The sequence below is a fragment of the Lissotriton vulgaris genome, chromosome 2_1 (assembly GCF_964263255.1).
Source record: "Lissotriton vulgaris chromosome 2_1, aLisVul1.2, whole genome shotgun sequence".
In the NCBI taxonomy this organism is placed as follows: domain Eukaryota; kingdom Metazoa; phylum Chordata; class Amphibia; order Caudata; family Salamandridae; genus Lissotriton; species Lissotriton vulgaris.
This window is the reverse complement of record NC_141687.1, coordinates 473179843-473192848: the sequence shown is the minus strand read 5'-3', so window position 1 is coordinate 473192848 and position 13006 is coordinate 473179843. Positions and strand designations below refer to the sequence as shown.

Sequence of the window (13006 nt, the reverse complement as noted above, 5' to 3'; positions counted from 1 at the left end):
ACGTGCGCCATCCTTTTTGGCACTGTGAGAACGTCACAATATTTTTTCACTTGGGCCCCATCTGTCTGCTCATCTCTTTTCCATGTCATTCTAAGGATACACCAGCCTCATAATATTGCAACAGCTGAAAAACATCCCACACCAGTACATCAACCATACTTACTACACACTATCACCAAATCCATAATCTTAAAATTCCAGAAATTGCACCGCTGAGGATCCTAGTATCCCTTGATTACTGAACTCCCATGTCATGCTGGCAGTGTTCAAGGAACATTAAATGAGAACTCAATTGACTGCCGAAGAATCACTGTCTAAAGCTACACACAAAATGTCGGGCAAGGATGTCCACTTTCTACTGAGTGATTGTCCTAGGAGCAGGATGACCACTTTCTCTCCGCTTTTCAATGGCCACACAAATGTGTCCATCAGAAAAGCCATTTCAGACTTATTACCTCTTGAGATGCTAAAGATGAACAAGTTACTTATCTTTGGTAGCATAGTTTCTAGTGTATCTGTTTTACCCTCAGATTCCTGATCTTTTCAGTGTGTCAGGACACCCAGTTGGATGTGGAGAACTTCTACAGAAATGCTCCAGCGTGCGGGTAATTGCACCATGTGTCTCTGTGGTGATTCCATTCTGCCGGCAAGTAATGGAGTGGAGCTGCCAACAATGTGTGTGGACACTCGTTTCTTTCAATCATTCTCCCACAGGGACCTTGGATGTGGTGCACACAAGTTGTAAATGACAGTTTTTCCGATCTCTAACCTGGTATACTTTAAAACACAAATTTGTCACTTTTTCAATAGATAACTTTGCAGAACCACCCATCGGTGAAGGGTCTGGGGAGTGAACTCAGGACACAATGTCACGCAAGACCAAGCAGGCAAAGTGGCCTTCCTGGCAGGCCTGACTGGAAAACCTGACAGGCAGAACTGACTGTCAAGGCAGTAGTGGTTTTCGAAAATGTGCAGGGATTCCCATGTTGCAGGCTGGCAGAGGACCATAACCCATACCCTTCATATCAGTGTTGTTGTAGTAACCTTGCTGCTGGTGGAATGAACCCACAGGACTTCATGGGTTTGTTTCTTGGCCACTGCATGAGGACTATTCACCTTCGCAGGGTCCTCTTCTGCACTGCTTTCCATTCTATGCTCAAGAAAACCCTGCAAAATGTTTGTCATCCACACACTTGGCTTTCGTGTCGTCAGTATAGAAGCTGCGCACCCTTTTGGGGTTGAGCCAATGGAGTTCCTCCGCCTCTTTCAAGGAGTGAGGGGAGGGAAAACATTGGCAGAGTAATGGCCTGACCAACGTGGAAAGGAGTTACGTTTGGCAAAAAGGAGACCTCAGTAGTCAGCACCAATGTGTCTGGGGAAAAAGGTGGTGTAGGACTGTTGCAATGAACACACCTGTGGTTCACTCATGCAATGTGATTAGGTGATAGCATTGAGGAATTCAGTCTTGAGTGAGTGGAAAAGAGAAGATGTGTATTGGTTCAATGGGGATTCACAGGACAAATGTTAATGTTACATTTAAATTCCACCATGGCATGGTGAATGGCTTTGGGGAAACATGGTAATGTACCACTTTAATAATAATTTTTAAAAAAGGATCACATCTAGTGATATTTATAGATTGGATAAATGAAAGCGCTGATAAATAGCCTTTATGGTGCCCACTGCAAGGCCTTGGTGGGCCAATGAAAAAACAAACATTATCACATCCATAGCCTAGGCTGGTGGTGGTACCAAAGCAGGCAAGACATTTCTCCCGGCATAGATGGACTTCGTGGAAGGATATCTGGCCGCAAGGATGACAACTACCTTGATTGGCAAATTAAATGAATGTAGCTACTGCTGTTCAGTCTTCACACTCCCATCTGTCACAGAGCCACATTCGGTCACCAATTCGTGTGTGAGAACATGTTTGGAACTTTTTGCAGATTGAAAAGGAGAGGAATCTAGGGTTAGAAATATCCATTAGAACTAAATTACTTTTGTTACTTGCAGAAGGACACATGGGTCTGGTAAATTAGGACTTTCCTCTCCCATTCCGTAATCATTATAACAACTTTTGTTGAGAAGGAGGAAGAACCAAATCATAGTGAAAAATATTTCCTGATCCTGAAGTGAAAAAAGTCAGACTACAACATAGAATCAAAGTCTCAAGAAGACTGATTTAAGGACAGCTACAAACACGGGCCCCAAGATTATTATTATTATTATTATTATTTTTTACACTTATAGTGCGCGCAGATACCCACAAAGGGTTTCCCGGCGCCATGGCTACGAGAAAAAGATACTGAAAGGCAAAATACTGTCACAGATCAACAAACCACTAGTAAACACAATCTTTTATCAAGATGGCACAACAACTGTTCCAAGACAGTGAGAAAGCAAGTACAATCTTATTTTGTAGCATGTAAGTTTTGGAACGAACACAAGCCTTCAGAAATAAGCTTGATGTTCTTACAGTGAACGAGTGAATGGGTTTAGGTTAGGCTTTATGAAGTAATGTGTTCATCCACATTGCATTTGGGTATATCTTGCTATAATGACAATGAGGCCATTCTCAAATGGCTCTACAGCACAGTCTTTACTGTATCTGACAGACTAGCTTCTCAACACTTCACCAGGTACTTTCTGACAAATATTAGCAAGCAAGATTACTTTTCAATATTTCAATCCCTGGGCAGAACCTTCCTATTGCACAGTGGCATGAGGAAAAGAAGAGGTATGGTCATGACTCGCGAACAAGTCACAGTGCTAAATAAAAGCCAACTCCTCCGAGGTCAATGCAGCTTCTCACCAAAATACTATAGCAATACAACCTCCTCTTCAAGATCTAGTGACTATTGCCCCCTGACACTTTGCTAAAATTCCACCCCGTTACTCCGGCAAGCAATGGCTGGAAGAAAGGAGAGTGGCAACTGTGGAACCGGGCATCACTTCCTGTCTGTCACCAGATGGCACTTTTCTATGAACATTAGAAGGCTCCAGTGTGAAGCACGTTTAGGGGTATTCTGCTATGTGCCAGGTCCTCCTCCGAGGAAGCACGAGGCCTCATCTAATGTACTTGAGGACAATGAATGTGCCTTTCGAGTCTGACCTACGCTCATGCTACCTGGTTTCTATGACCAAACCTGCCAGAGGCACTCAACAAAACACACTGCCAAGTCAGCTACATTTAAAGTTTATTGCACATTGCTGCAAAAGGTGTAAAGTGCTTCTTGTATGTCAACAGTGCATGCCCCTGAAGATATCATACAAATGACTGCAGATGAGCTTGTGATCCAACACATGGAGAACAGTAAAGACATGCCCGGGCTCTCCTCTGGTCTGGGCAGCAGCATGATATCTGTCAGGCAGAGGGCTAGCCAGGATTCAACACATTCCAGAGAGCATCCACTAGAATTGTTTGTTTCTTTAGTTTCTAGTATACACAGCCACCAACAGGACCACCTTTCTTAATCATAAAAGCAACACAATGGCCCGCCTACAGTGAGGAAAAGGAATTTGTCCATTGTGAGCCCCCTTCTCCTTCCTGGCCAAGTAAGTGTGTAAGACCTTGGACCCTGAACAATTATGTTAAAATAGTAAAAAGGAAATGTAGAATCCATGTCTGAGTCCAGGAGTCGAAGGGGAGGAGGAATTAACATTATCAGAAGCAAAACAAACCCCCTGCACTGCAGTTTAACATGGCCTAAAACTCACCAGGCTAGACTGACAGGTTGTGGTTTACAAATAGCTGCGGCATTAGCGTTCCAGTAAAGGAAAACAAACAAGAAAGAATGTCAGCAATGCTACCCCCTGCCACAATCCTGCAAGGCCCCAGGAGTCAACTTCAAGCGGTTAGTCGCATATATTACCAGCTTTATTTTGTGAGGGCAGTTTCCATATGTGTGGTAATTGCACTACTTGTGTACAAATAATATCGAATGTGATACAAAAGTATCAAAAGGAGCAGACAGAAAACTGTTTTCATAAAACATTTGACCAACTAGTCCATTGCTATGAAAAGTAGGTCTACCTTACACTTTTTAATAATATGTGCAATTACTTATCTTTTATCATCAAGTTCCTTTGAACTAAACACGAAACTCCATTTTGAGCACTGTCCAAAGTCCAGGGGAAACGTTGTTTTTCTCCTCTCAGTCAACAATGCTCTACTTAAAGCCAATGCAAATATTTAACAAATGATGTGTTTAAATATACCGGTTTCCTCATTTCATGGATGTACAAGTGAAAATCGTACATAAAGAGTGGCTTTTGAACTGAACAAAGCGAGAATTTAAGTACTTTTTTTTAAGCAAAATGTTACTGTTTTTTGCAAATAAGGGAATAAAACAATACAACGTTCCGAGCAGTGTGCATTCACAGCCGAAATGGAAACAGTGTAGAGGGAAAAGTGCTTTGACATGTTAGACATCTGAGATTATAGTAGGCCCACCACCTCCCCGAAATTTTCTTGTGTTCACGAAGGAATCCTCATGCGCGATAGATTGCCTCCTCTAACTTCATGCACCAGCCCATCATGTAACACCATTCCACAATATTGGGTGGGAAGGAAGACTTCCACTGGCGAGCTATGTCACACTTGGACACCACCGACACCGTGCAAAAAGAACCACCAACGGGTCTCTCTAGGACATCGCAAAGATGGAGGAGCAGCATTTAGCAATAACAGGGCCGGGTCATACCATGAGGAAAAAGTCTCCATTGGTGCCAGTGCACCTGTGACAGGCAGAAGTTCAAGTATTTTTTTGGGCTTACAGCTAGTTGCGCCCCTTTTAGTGCTTGCTCATCAGACTTCAGTGTAACAGTAACACACACAGGCCCACATTTTCACTTTCTACTACACTAGGCAAGAAGCACCACTTGCTTGTATAGTTTGTGCATATGCACACAGATATGAATATTGGCCAACAGTGCAATCCAATTACAAGACTAGGCAAGCACAACCTATCTCCCACAAATTCCGTTTTCTATTCCTATGACCACAGTTGTGTAGCTTGTCCATTGCACATTTGTGTCAATGGATATTGAAGCATTTTCTCCCCACTGGAAATGCACGTTGACGCCTCCTACGATACGTATGGCAGAGTTTTTTGTTGCAGGGGAAAATCTTCGATCCCAGCAGGTATGCCAGCACCAAATTCGGCCATTATGAGTGCGTTCATGAGCCCAGAGATTGGAGTAACCCAGCAGTACTGTTTTATAGGGTTCTTTTTGACAAATATTCCTCATCCCAGATCTATTTTCACAGCAGGCGTTAAACTGCAGTAGGGGGAAAGATCTTAGGCTTATTAGGCTGTTGGAGTGCCTGGGGAGGCTGCCATTTACTAGAGTAGTGCAAGACGACGAGAAGCCAGGTACTGAACTCCGTAGGCGCATGCAGTACCAGCAGCTCCATATCCAGATCCTGTGATTTACAGGCACAGAATTACCATGCCTGGCATCTGCAAACCTAGTAATCCTGAGTCCAGAAACCCTGAAATAGCTAGAAAGGCATTGTAGTAGTATATGCCAGCACATGCTGCCCCGGCACTTGTTACAAGGGCCTACAAGACCACAGAGGCCACTTCATTTCTTGGCGCAGACTGCGGTTCTTTATTTCTTTGGGACCAAGAGAAGTTTAATCAATGTTGTGCAGATCACCTGCTTCCCATGTTTAGATCGTTATAGGAGCTAATGTTTCATTTATCTATTTCACTATTTTATTAAAGGAGAGTTGAAATTACCAGTTGGTGAAGCTGACTCAGTTGTACTTTCTGACCTCTGGGGCAAGATAGGTTCCACTGTGCTCCAAAGAATAGACTCTGGGTAACTTTAACGTTGAAATGTCTTCAATGATTAAAACATTTTTTGCAACAAGTTAAAATGGTCATAGTTGGAGGCAGCGTAACTGAATTTCTAAACAATTGCAAAGGTACATGTGTGGTTAAAATCGAACGGAGGGTCACGGGCAGTAAAAAATAAAAAAGAGCTCACTCTATCCACGAGCAGGCACCCTCCATTGTAGTTAATCTTAGTATCACTGGCCTCCCGAATAAGGAATTGAGTTTTTTATCGAAAGGTTGGGGATTTGTCCCCAGTCCACAGAGTGGCTTGTTTTATCTCCACACTGAGCTAGCGCAGTTCTTTGGAAGAATCAAACGACATGCATTTTTTGAAAATCAGGATAGCCTCACAGAGGGGGAACAGAATAGTGGTCTGCAGATAAAACAGACTTTCCAGCCCCCGCATGGTCACAACCATGTGAAGTTCTAGCGTTTGAACAAGCAGTCCTTAGGGATATTGATGTTAATAATTGCAACATCAAGAACACATTTGACAATCTAAACAGAGTGGAGGGCTCTAGAAACCCTGAAGGAAAATACAGGATTGATTAAAAAACCAGGCGCTATGGGCGGAGCAATAATGGTCATGGATAGGGCCATGTAGAACACTGAGTGCCAGCAACTCCTCTTAGATAGAGACAGTTAAGACACTCGGAGTTAGGACCCCACTCCTAAACTTACCAACACAATGGTGGAGGAAGCACAGGCCCATGATTGGATTATGAAAATGAGGTAGAAATCCTCAATGCAGTGAAATCAAGGACCCCAAGGTTTTATAGCTTCCCAAAAAATCACAAGTAAAGACAACCTCCCACAGGGAGACCCATTGTTAGATTATTTTCTGCCATACAACGGGTGAGGATGTAGTGATTGGAGAAGCTATGCAGAGATGTATGTCCATGCAAAAGAGAAATGAATAGGAAGATTACTGTAGTGGTCCCAGGTTTTCTGGGGAAGAGGGTGTGGGCATGTGAATCTACAGCACAATATGAGACAAGGATAAGTTACTTACCTGTAATCCTAGTTCTCTTCCAGGGGTATCCTCATCAAAGTCATAAGCACTGAATATTCCCGCCCATGTGCGGGACCCCGGAAACAATATAAAAATATATATGTATAAAACACATATCTCGCTCCACATATATGTATGTACATATATCATTTTTCTCACATCAATGCAGCCCCAAAAACTGAGGCTAAACAATGCAAACACATATACATGAACTGCAATTAGTAAGGAATCAAAAAACACATTAGGTCAAAAAACCCTTGAACTTTGTGGTTTAATGAGTCAAACCACTCATAAATCCTGAAAATTGCTTATAAATAGACATTGTTAGCCCTCAGGCTGCATTGCAAAACAATATCATAGAAAATGAAACAATTTTCATAATAACTGGCACTGTGCCTTTAAGGCAGCCCTGACCCCAGGCTTCCCATCATGCCTCAGGGGTGACAGTTAGGTCAGTTGTTCTTTGCATAACCCTGAAGACAGGGCTCACCACAAGATTGAAAACAAAAAAACAGTACCAAATCTCATTTACCTGGGGAGGCGGGTGGGTTGCTTATGACTTTGATGAGGATACCCCTGGAAGAGAACTAGGATTACAGGTAAGTAACTTATCCTTCTCTTCCAGGGGATCCTCATCAATAGTCATAAGCACTGAATAGAATAGCAAGCCCATCAACCACCTGCAGGTAAATGAGAAGTACATGACCCAACCAATCATAACAGCCAAAAGAAACTCTAGCTGTTAAACAGATTCCTCAGGGAGGCCTGGCCCACCTGGGTATCTGCTCTCGTGTCAGAATCTAGACAGTAATGTCTGGTAAATGTATGGACAGACCTCCAGGTCGCCGCTTTACAAATCTCAGACATGGGCACATCCTGCAGGTAAGCCGCCGTGGCTGCTCTACCTCTAGTAGAATGCGCCTTAGGGGAACGCCCTAAAGTCTTCCGTGCCAATTGGTAAGCAAGCTTGATACACGAAACGATCCACCTGGAGATAGAACGTTTCGAGGCTGCATGACCAGTCCTGATCGAACCGTAGTTAACAAACAATTGATCAGACTGTCGAATATACTTGGACCTGTCCAGATAGAACTTTAAAACCCTTTTCAGGTCCAGAGAGTGTAACGCCCTCTCAGCTGGAGTAGAGGGATTAGGAAAGAAAGTGGGTAAAGAGATAGACTGATTGACATGAAAATCAGACACCACTTTAGGCAGGAAAGAAGGATGCGTTCTAAGCACCACTCTGTTCAGATGAAAAACCGTATACGGTTCTTTAGTACATAGGGCCTGAATTTCGCTCACCCTACGGGCTGACGTAATCGCTATCAAAAAAGCCGCTTTCCAGGAAATATGCTGTAAAGAAGCTTTATGAATAGGTTCAAAAGGTGAACCCATCAATTTTGATAGGACTAGGTTCAGCTCCCAAGGCGGAGCAGGAGGCCGAACAGGAGGGTACACTTTCTTTAGACCCTGCAGGAAATCTTTTACTGCAGGAAGCTGAAAAAAATAAGTTTGTGAAGGTGATCGCCTATAGGCTGTAATAGCGGCTAAATGCACCTTAATGGAGTTAAACTTCAAACCTGCTTTAGTCAGGTACAACAAGTATGGGAGAACTGCTTCTTCCTGACTTTTTATCGGATTGTGACCATTCTGCATGCACCACATATAGAATCTCTTCCACTTGCATGCATACGAATGTCTAGTGGAAGGGCGTCGTGCTTCTTTCAGAATGGCCATGCAGTCCTGTGGAAGCCCTAGGTGTCCGTACTGTATGACCTCAGGAGCCAAGCTGCCAAGTTCAGTGACGGAAGGTTGGGATGGTGAATCCTCCCGTTCATCTTCGACAACAGGTCCTGCCTGCATGGAAGCCTCTTGTGAGGAGACACTGATAGGTGAAGTAGGTCTGTGTACCACCATTGTCTCGGCCAGTCGGGTGCAATCAGGATCATCGTTGTGCACGAGTGGTTCAGCTTGCTCACCACCTTCGGGATCAGCGGAAGGGGTGGGAAGGCGTACACAAACTGCCCCGACCAGTCCATTAACAGAGCATTCCCTCTCGTTCCTGGTCGATAGAACCTGGAGGCGAAGCTTGGGCATTTGGTGTTTTCGTCGTCTGCGAAGAGATCTATTGAAGGACGACCCCAAGACTGGAAAATGTCGTCTAGCACTTCGTCGTTGAGAACCCAGTCTTCTCTGTCTTCGAAGTGCCGACTTAGAGCGTCCGCCCTCACGTTCTGCTCTCCTGGGAGGTGGACTGCCTGAACAGACAACTTGCGAGCTAGAAGCCAATGCCAGATGCACTGAGCTTCCAGAGACAGAGTCCTTGAGCGTGTTCCTCCCTGCTTGTTTAAATAGTACATCGTGGTGGTGTTGTCCGTCTGTACTAGAATCATTTTCTCTTGAAGCGAGGGAAGGAACGCTTTGAGAGCCAGGTGAACCGCTCTCAACTCCAGCAAGTTGATATGATAAGTGCTTTCCTTGGGAGACCACAGACCCTGCACTTGTAGGGGTCCCATGTGCGCTCCCCATCCTTGCAATGATGCATCTGTGATGATCGTTTGTGTTGGAGGCGGCTGATGGAAGAGGACTCCCATCTGCATGTTCTGTCTCTTTGTCCACCATTGGAGGGATGATTGAGCAACCTCCGACAAAGTGATCCGATCGTCCCACTGATCTGAATGTTGGTCCCATTTGTCCTCCAGATCCTGCTGAAGAGGACGCATCCGAAGTCTGGCGTTCGGTACTAGGAAGATGCAGGAAGCCATCGACCCCAAGAGCGAGGCTATCTTCCGCACCTTCTGGGTCCTGTGGAGAAGAACTTGCTGGCACTTGAGAGCTATCGAAGACTGTCTCTCCTCCGAAGGAAACACTTTTCCTACTTCGGAGTCTAGCAGAGCTCCTAGGAAGTGGATCCTCTGAGTTGGTTGTGAGACAGACTTGTTGAAGTTGACATGCAGGCCTAGACGCTGACAAAGTTCTAGGCATGTCTTGAATTGATTCCTTACATTGCCTGGAGTGGGACCTTTCAACAGCCAATCGTCTAAGTATGGGTATACGAAGACTCCCCTGCGGCGTAGAGCTGCCGCCACCACTGCGACACACTTGGTGAACACTCTGGGAGCCGACTTCAACCCAAACGGAAGGACTTTGAACTGGTAGTGAGAGGTCCCCACCCGGAACCGAAGGAATCTTCTGTGATCTTGCCGTATTGGAATATGGAAGTACGCATCTTGAAGGTCCATCGAACACATCCAATCCCCCTGCCTGAGATGTGGATATATCTGATGAAGTGCCAACCTGCGAAACTTTTCTTTTCGTACATGCAGATTGAGTGTTCTCAAGTCCAGAATGGGCCTGTATTCTTCCTTCTGGCCCTTTTTTCTGACCAGAAAATACCTCGAGTACACTCCTTTCCCCCTCTGTGACACCGGAACTCTCTCGATGGCTTCTTTCTCGAGGAGTGTAGCTACTTCTGCTTTTAACCTTTGTAGCTGGTGACTTGATGTTGACACCGGGGAAACGTGCGGAGGTAGACGATGGAAACGAAGACAGTATCCATTCTGCAGCGTAGACAACACCCATTGATCTTTGGTGATGGACTGCCACTCTTTTCTGTGATGCGCAAGTGGAGTGGGTAACGGCGCTGGGGGAAGTGAAAACTCATTGCTTCTGCTGCGCTTTATTGAAGTTGTTGCCTTGGCGCTGGTTTCCATTTCCCTTGGAATTGCCCTTGCCTTTGTACTGTGTCTTTTGTTGGCCTTGTTGGTTCTGGCCTTTCTGCCATTGAGGGGTTTGAACCCTCTGCTTCATATAACCCTTGTTGTTCGAACGGAATTTCTTCTTAAATTCCTTTTTCTTCTCGAGTCCCACCGCTTTGAGAGTGTCTAACTCGGTCTTCATCCGCTGCATTTCTTCATCCACACTCGCTCCAAAGAGAGATGTGCCTGAAAAAGGAAGGTTCAGGATTCTTGCTTGAGCCTCCGGTTTTAATGCTGTGAGGCGTAACCAAGATGTTCTTCTTGCTGTTACTCCGTGCACATAGCCATGTGCCGCCAGAGTTGCCCCATCTGCTGCTGAACCTATAATCTGGTTGGAGACTTGACTGCCCTCCATCAGAACCTCCTCAAAGTCCTTTCTGTCTTCTTCAGGGAGCTTTGCGGTACATTTCTGAAGAGAGTCCCACAGAGACCTGTCATACCTGCCGAGCAGGGCCTCCGCGTTAGAAACCTTGAGGAAAGAGGCTGAGGTGTTACACACCCTTCTCCCCCATGAGTCCTGCACCTTGCTGTCCTTATCCGGAGGTACCGTGGATGAGGAAGCCACCGCATTGGATTTCCTTGCCGCCGTAATGATCACTGAATCTGGCGGGGGATCAGCTTTGAGGAACAGAGGATCCTCTTCCGGAGGACGATACTTTTTGAGAATCCTCGCTGGAACGGACTTCACCGTTGCCGGAGTGAGGAAGACTTCATTCACGTGATCCATTATACCCGGAACCAGCGGCAACAACGGTTTGGGTGCTGATCTGTGTTGCAGGGTTTCGAATATGACAGTCGTCTTGACTTGTGGAGCTGTCAACGGTACTCCTAGTTTCAGGGCTCCTCTGCCCAAGATATCTTGGAATGAGAAGATATCCTCAGTTGGAGACACTCTTGAGCGTGGACTGTTTGTAAGAGTCGGGGAGTAATCCCTGTGCGATCGTGTTCTCGACGAACTTGAAGAACTACTTGCCCTCCTGGACCTAGTTCTTCTGCTAGAACGCGTCTTGGAACGAGATCTCTCTCTGTGACGAGAATGCCTCCTGCTTGAGTGTCTAGAACGAGACCTTTCTCTGCGGGGAAGAGGCTGGTCTCGATATCGTTTTAGGCGCTCTGCCGTCTCCTTGTCCTTTGCCCAGTGGTGAAGAGGTCTATTCCACCTTGGGGAAAGATGAACCGAAGGAGATTTGTGGACGGGATCCCTCTCAGGTGTACGCAACCGTAGAGGTCGTTCCGTTCGATCCTGTTGCGATCTTGCAGGTGATTCGGACCTCCCCCTGTTAGAAGCGCCGCTCCGTCCATTCGAGGATCTCCGAGATGATGAGGATGATGAGGAAAAGGCTCACCATAGATCCAGAAGGAGATCTTGAGCGAGATCTTTCTTCTGCAAGTCTCCGTCTCTTGGCGGGGGGATCCTGCACTGGAGATTGTCCCACCTCCGCAGCCGATACTGAGCCGGGAGAACCCAACTGCGGCTCCAGGGCATGAGTCTGGACATGGCCCGAGTCACTTTCCTTGTCTCGAACCACCTCCTTTGATTTTGTAGGAGTAACGTTCTTTGTTTGCGAAGAACTTCTCTCCCTAGACCTTTGCTGATCCCTCGGCGGTGGTTGTATCGACGCCGAGCGCCGAGCAGGTAGACGCTCCCTCGACGTCGACCGTGATTTCCCCGTCGACCTCGGGTGGCGATGGCTGTCCTTCGACGTTGAAGGCTGTCTGCTCGACGTCGATGGAGGCTGTTTCGACGCCGATCGTCGTTGATTTGACGGCGACTGGGCGTGCCTCGACTCCAGATGCCGCTCCGACGTCGAACGCTCTCGTCCAGGCGTCGACGTTGGCTGCATCGACGTCGACCGATGATGTGTCGACAGAGGCTCCCTCGACGTCGAACGACCATGGCTAGTCGTCGACGGAGGATGACTCGACGCCGAACGTCGATGGACCGACGTCGACGGAGAATGCCTCGACGTCACAGCAGGACGATGCTGTTTCGACATCATACGGCTCGCCGTCGAGCTCTTCCGTTGCGACGGCGACCTGTCTCTCGACGCTGACTGAAGCGGAGGTACCTTCGATGTAGACGCTGAAGACATCTTCTTCGTCGCCGTCGACTGCTTCTCCAACGCCGATCCCGACGTCGAATGCGAACCAGTCGGGGCTCCTCTCGACGTCGACCGCGTCTTCCGACTTTTCTGCTTCTTGGGAGATCTTCCTCTCTCAGAAAGTCCATAAGCTCTAATCCTCTCTCGATCCTTAAGAGTCCTTGAAGATAAAACCTGGCAGTGTTCACAGGTTTTAGAGGAATGAGAGTCTGGTAGACACAGGATACAGACTGAATGAGAGTCAGTCTTTGCCTTTTTCCTTCCACATGAAGGACAGTTGTTGAAGAGAGA

General features: G+C 46.4%; 1 protein-coding gene across 4 annotated transcripts in view; it reads right to left on the bottom strand.

Annotated features, from left to right (window-relative positions):
* The window catches only part of MYO1B (myosin IB), a 757882-nt gene that overhangs the window by 475099 nt on the left and 269777 nt on the right, over positions 1–13006 (bottom strand). The gene's annotated exons all lie outside the window — the stretch shown is intronic.